The sequence below is a fragment of the Cornus florida genome, unplaced genomic scaffold, assembly GCF_030987335.1.
Source record: "Cornus florida cultivar Cherokee Brave unplaced genomic scaffold, ASM3098733v1 CherokeeBrave_3.0.0_Hap2_scaffold_244, whole genome shotgun sequence".
Taxonomy (NCBI): domain Eukaryota; kingdom Viridiplantae; phylum Streptophyta; class Magnoliopsida; order Cornales; family Cornaceae; genus Cornus; species Cornus florida.
Window position 1 is genome coordinate 27317 of NW_026775743.1, and position 6694 is coordinate 34010.

The following is a 6694-nucleotide window of genomic DNA, read 5'->3' on the forward strand; positions in this document are numbered from 1 at the left end:
CTTTCTCATAAGAGAGGCACTAATATACAAAAACAAGTATAGGGAGAAAACTACCTCAAGTATGCAATTTTTCAACCCTTTCCAAGCAATCTCCCAAAATCTTAACATCAAGCAAACAAGTATGGTCCTCCACACATCAAGACAATGATCATGCAAGTAAAAAAAACTCTAGAATCCTTTTTAAGTCAATCGGCATTAAATATATTGCTATCTAAGCCAACTAAAGAAATAATCACATCCTTACCATCAAACTAGCACACAAATCTAGTATCGATCATCAAGACAAAGAGTGGACCTTTTATTAAAGCTTTATTCATCTAGGTGCGCTTATTTTTTTCACTCAATTTTTTTTTAATTATTTTTTTAATCCTAAGGATCAAAGATGGAAGCATAGTGCAATGTGTTGATCTATTAAGCTTTCTAGCGATCCATGAGGTCGAGCGTTAGGTCAAGGACTCCCAAACATGATGGCTTTAGGGCATTAGGTGTTTAAACACCCCTAAGGACTTACAAGCTCAAATCGACTAGGCTACAAATCAAAACAACCTCCATCTAATCATTTCCCACTTCTCACCTTTTTGGAGAAGTCCTCACTTTTTTTTTTTTATTATTTTCTTTTGCAACAACTTTTTTTTTTTATTTAGAAAGTTCAATTATTAACTTAGAGTCTGGGCCCTCCACCTTTCGGCACAAGAAATTCAGTGCTTGATGCGGCTAGAATCTCAGCTACCAATGAAAAGGGTTTGTTATCTACCTTTATTAAGAATGAAAGCTTTCAATGCACTACTAGCTCAATTGGGATATAACCAAATCAATAATCAACAAAGCATGTACCCTACAAATGAATGCTAGTGTGCGCCTGTGCTAGTGTAGAATCCTAGAGTGAATCTCAAAACAATAACAAGATCAAGATGATGTGGACCACAAATGCAAGCAAGATATCAATTTTTAAAAAAATTTACTCCTAAATGGCATCCACATGGTAAATAAGGAGTATTAGACTCTCAAGCCAAGCAATTTTTAAATTCTAAGTATCATGGTCCTCAAAAGATCAAAATCATAGCCCAAGACTCTCAAATCATACCACATACATAGAAAGTAAGTGCGACATGTAAAGTATGCAAATACACCCTCAAACTTAATCTGTGCATTGTTCTCAATATGCAAAGAAGCAATAGATAATGGAAAGAGTATACCAAATGGGTGAAGCAAAAGGGACCCGGCAATGGAAGCTTTGCATTAGAAGGCGCACCACCAAACTTAGATTTCGAAAACCTGTCTAAAAATCACTACAAGAAATGTAGGCTTTTACGACATAGTATTTACGGGGCTTCTTTATTTTGCCTCGTGATTACCACCATTTACGGAGTTTTTGAAAGAATCCTCGTTATAGGACATGCTTTCACGACGTTTTAGTAAAATCCTCGTAGAAAAATATTTTTACGGTGTATTAAAGAGCTCGTGAATATTTAGATATATTTACGGCATATTTGTACACCTGTAATGGGATAAATGTTCCTCGTTGATAAAACACTCATTTAAGGCCTTTTTTTTTTCCCGTAAATAAGCAATTCACCTTGCCCGCCATTTTTTATACTCACAATTAATAAAATTAGTTAAAAAATATATATATAAATGAACTTAAGTTTTTTTACGGTGTATTAAAAAGCCCGTGAATAAATTTCACATTTAAGGCGCCTTTTTTGCACCGTAGATAAGTAATACTATTTTCCAAATAAAAATTTTCCCCTTTCGTGCCGTTGGTGGGAAATTTAGAGTCATTTTTTTTTAAGGCGCCTTTTTTATCCCGTAGATAAGCAATACTATTTTTAGGCAAAAAAATTCCCCCCTCCGTTCCTCTGGCGGGAAACTTAGCGCCAGATAAATGATTTTTTAAATAGAAAACATAATAAAAAATTAGTCTCACCTTATAAAACGACGTAGTTTTGTCAATAGGCGTAATATCGTGTGTCCAACGGGACTACATAACTCTGCTCTCTCTCTCGCGTCTAAGCCCTAGACTTCTCTCTCTGCTCTCTCTCTCTCGCGTCGAAGCCCGCCTTCTCTCTCTGCTCTCTCTCTATCACGTCTAAGCCCTAGCTTTCTCTCTCTGCTCTCTCTCTATCACGTCGAAGCCCTAGCTTTCTCTCTCTGCTCTCTCTCTTTAGATGAAAAAGATGCGGACAAGATGATGTTATAGATTCGATATAGTCTCCCTATTCGAGTTATCTCTCTGGTTCGCCTCTTTGTTCGAGTTATCTCTCTGGTTCGCCTCTTTGTTCGAGTTCTCTCTCTGGTTTGGACACGAGAAACAACCATTTGGAGCCACAGTTTCTTCGAATTTTAGACGGCTATACACATCAATTTGGAGCAAAAAATTAAGGTTCGTCTATCTCTTTCTATATATGTATCTATTAGTTTTAATTTTTTGACTAAGAGTGTTTTATTTAATTTAATTTTTTCTTTTTGGATTTTTCTGTAGTTTTTATTTTTTATTTTTTATTTTTTTTATGCAAATACATATTATAGGGTTTCAAAATTGCAAGGGAAATTGCAGATTTGGAAGAACTTAGAAACGTATCTCTGTTGTCTGATAATTATTATCAGCAAGACCTTTCAAACTATTCTTCAAATGTCACACAACGTTGGGACATTGGTACTGCTATTGCACGCTCTAGCTTTCGTGTTATGGCCAGCATGAATCTATCCACAGGTATCATCCAATTATGTACATAAGAACCTAGCTGAATTGATTCTTCGAACCATTTTATTATTTAATTTGTGTCTCAATTAATTTGCAGAATTTCAAATCTATGGCAAACCCTGGGAGGTCTACAACAACCATAGTCAGCTCTAATATGGTACATGAACGTACTCTAATATATATATGTATATTTAGTTCTTTTGAAGTTCCTTCAGATTGAAATTAATCTCTGAATAATTAAAAGTTTTTATTATCTTCCCATGCTTATTATGGTTTCAGATCACCCATCAACTGCTGAGCAGTTGAAATGATCATGGGGAAGATATATGTATGTTTCTCTATTATTTATGTTTGTTAATTAATTTGTGCCTGAGTTTTATTTTTCTTCTTCTTTTTGGATACAATATATTTCTTACTACTTTGGTTTCTGCTATTAGTACTACTTTCATTTTGCTTTAAAAGAAAATTCAACAATGAGACTTCTAAAAATATCTTTTAATTTTTAGGAGTTTGGAAAATAAATTAATTTTTGTTAGTACACTTACCTAAACATTAGAAAAACGAATTTGATGGTAGCAATTGAGACTTGGCATAATAACCAGGATGATGAATATTACTACAGATAGCCAAGCATGATTTATCCAGGACAATGTAATCAAAATAACATATTTTGAGAACAAAAGAAATTATGAGGACCTTTATTCTCAGTATATTTAAACCTAGTGTTACTGGTAGTACTAATGTGTAAAGAGCACATCAAAAGGATATGAGGTAATATCCATGACTACATATAACCATATGATCACTCTCTATATATCTCTTTAACATGGATTTTAGGTTGATTTGTAAATCAACCTAATTTACACGGCATCTAGGTGAATATTTAGATCATAGATTGTTTCTAAAACATTTATATCTCATTGTATAAGTAACAAGAGTTCCAGAAACAACTTTTTTGAGATAAAATTATGACACCGCATTGGATGAAAATATATAATAGTATTAGGGTTCACTATAAAGGAGAAATGGGAATGGTATATTACTGAGTGTTCTTCCTTTACAACCTTATATACTTGTTGAATGTTATGGATATGAATCTTAAAAAAATTCATTTGATAAAAGAAGAAATGAAGTTAAATGAGGTTGATTTGAGTGAATGCATGTGACATTCAATTTTGCATTATTGCGAGTATGATCTCAATTAATCGAAGATGTTGGGAGGAAAATGTTACTAGGTTACAAATGACACTCCCTATTTATAGACATCGAACAAGGATCCCCTCCAAGAAAGAAGAGGTCCTTGTTGGTGGGTGTGCAGAACCTCTCATTTCTTGAAGAGGATCCTTATCCATAGACATCCTCCCTACCTTCTCAAATCCATCCGGTACTTCATAACTCCACATCAATCTGGAATATTCTATAACTTCAGTCACGTCATTCCGCCGGTCTAAGACATGGTAGATTCTCCATGCAACTTGACTAAGCGTGACACCATGCTTACAAAAATATGAATAAAAAAATGCAACCCAATGAGTGCTCAGGCACACGACAATGGCCAGGATTTATCAAGATAAAGAATATGGGGATTTATGAGTTAATATCTTAAGCAAAGAGTTTAAAGCTTAATATATATTTATGAGAATCAACTAGGAGTTAATTCTTTGGGCTCACTATAAAATTTTGGTAAAAAAAATAAAATAAAGGAAAAATAAAATTTGGGATTCTGCTATTGTTTGGGGTATAATAATATAAGGAAATAAATCTTTTAAAATATGATAATATAAGAAAATATTTTTTTTTTTGGGATTCTGATATTGTTTGGGATCTAGTAATTATAAGGAAATAAAATTTTTAAGAAAGTAACAATATATAAAGAATATATATATATATATATATATATATATATATATATTTGGATTATTGGTTTAGGGGACTAAGCCTTGATAATATCTGTTAAGTCCCCAATCAAGAGTGAATGTTATAATGATAACTCTGATATAGATTGAGAACAATTATTTAATAATCTCGATCATTTTATAAGCGGATGTTGAGAGAGAGAAAAATCTAAAATGTATCTTAGTCCTTTGCCATACTAATTGATATTAAAAGTTTTAATTAGCACAGATGTCTAATGTTATTTATCTAAAATGTATCTTAGTCCTTTGCCATGCTAATTGATATTAAAAGTTTTAATTATCACAGATGTCTAATGTTATTTATCTAAAATGTATCTTAGTCTTTTGCCATGCTAATTGATATTAAAAGTTTTAATTAGCACAGTAGTCTAATGTTATTTCCCTGAAATTTTCAGATCTTATTTTTCCAAGGTGCATAAGAATATGCAAGTTTCAGAAAGAACTAAATTTATAAATTAAGGGACTGTTAAGGTTCTCTTACCAGAAGCTAGTTATTCTGTTATATAACTTCATATATATTGCTTATATATGCTTGTTCTATGGTTATCTTTTTTCATTTGCATAAGAATAAGTTCCTGCCTCTCATAAATTAAATAGCTGATGATTCTTGTCTTCAATAGTGATCATCTAATAGCTTGTCATCTTTGACTAAAGAGTTGTACAGCAGCTAGCTAGCTAACTTCAAATCCGGATGTGAAAGATATTGGGTACATATAGCGGATATGCAACACTACCCAACAACTTAGGCTTTTGATTCAGAATGTAAGGGCCCGACTTGTTACACATATATAGTACTACATTGAGCTACATAACCTAAGTTTTGATCTTAGATTGTGGTTAAAGTAGTTTTTCTTTTCCTTTTGTGGTGTTAATTTATTTTTAGGTCAAGAAAATACTTGTTTCGTGATGAAATAGCCACCTTAAATCATTGTGCTAGCTAGCTGCTCCCACATAAAATAGTTTAGTATGTTTTGACTCCTAATAAGTGTGTACTCCATGATTGAGACCTTGAAAATGCAAGATCTTTTTATCATCTGCTTCCATAGTAGTAGAAAGATTTTGATTTTGAAGTATTTATTACATTAGGCTTTCTTTTGTAATTATTGTTACCATGCATATATATAAGCTAGCCTCGAGTACTGCATATGTGCGTAAGCATTTGGATGATTTTATATGATGCTTGAATTTTCAAAGAGCTCGAGTCAACATCCATCGGAAAAAATCTAGTGTAAATCTTTTATACGATGCTTGAATTTTCAAAGAGCTGGAGTCAACATCCATTGGAAAAAATCTAGTGTGAATCTGCATCAAAGAGGTAAATCACATAAGGTAGGAGGATACAGGAAGTTTGTTGAATGAGTAGATAGTTAAGTTGTCTGAGGCAAGTCCAGTTATATTTATATTGAATACTCGATGCCCTCAATAATGATGATCGAGCTACTTAATTATAGAAACAGAGCTCCAGTTTGGAGCGTGATGAGTTCGTGTTTTGGTGAATGAAATGATTATATATAGAAGAATTTGAATAGCGCGCTGTATATGTATAGACACACTACAAGAAAAATGATTATTTACAACGAGGTATTTACAATATGCAAAATTACACCTTGTTAAAAGGAAATTTTATAACATGCTTGTTGTCAAATTGAAAACATGCAACGTTTTGAGCATGTTGTGAATGTAATTTGAAAATTTTTAGCACTAATTTTAATTCAATTTCCCACGCACACATGTCTATTGCCTGTGTAATTCCCGCTGATATTTTCACTACTTAGTTTGACAAAAAAATAAAAATAAATGAAAAATATAAATTCAGTATATAACCACACACCCAAAACACGCACACTGATAGTCGACGGATCGAAGCCCTAACCAGTACTGAAAATGTGTTTCTGTCTTTCCATCTAGCCATATCGTCTCTCTCCCTAAAGCTTTTGTAGTTGGACATCGAAGAAAACCCTAACCACTAATGGTAACATGGCTCAAAGAAGAAACCCTAGGTCTGGAATCCTCCTTTGGAGATGCGAAGGTGTGCTAGGCGATTTGCGGATGGATGTTGCTGCTAGGTTTGTTT

General features: G+C 33.1%; 1 long non-coding RNA gene across 6 annotated transcripts; it reads left to right on the forward strand.

Moving 5' to 3' along the window:
• The first annotated feature begins 1999 nt into the window (after nt 1-1999).
• On the forward strand, nt 2000-6688 carry LOC132290460 (uncharacterized). Of its 6 annotated transcripts, none has more exons than XR_009475432.1 (6): nt 2000-2383; nt 2530-2713; nt 2802-2861; nt 2984-3032; nt 5275-5382; nt 6561-6688. It is a non-coding gene; the product is annotated as an uncharacterized LOC132290460 (long non-coding RNA). The 6 variants fall into 6 exon arrangements; XR_009475433.1 differs by having other exon boundaries at nt 5285-5382; XR_009475430.1 differs by lacking the exon at nt 2984-3032 and having other exon boundaries at nt 6529-6688.
• The last annotated feature ends 6 nt before the right edge of the window (nt 6689-6694 follow it).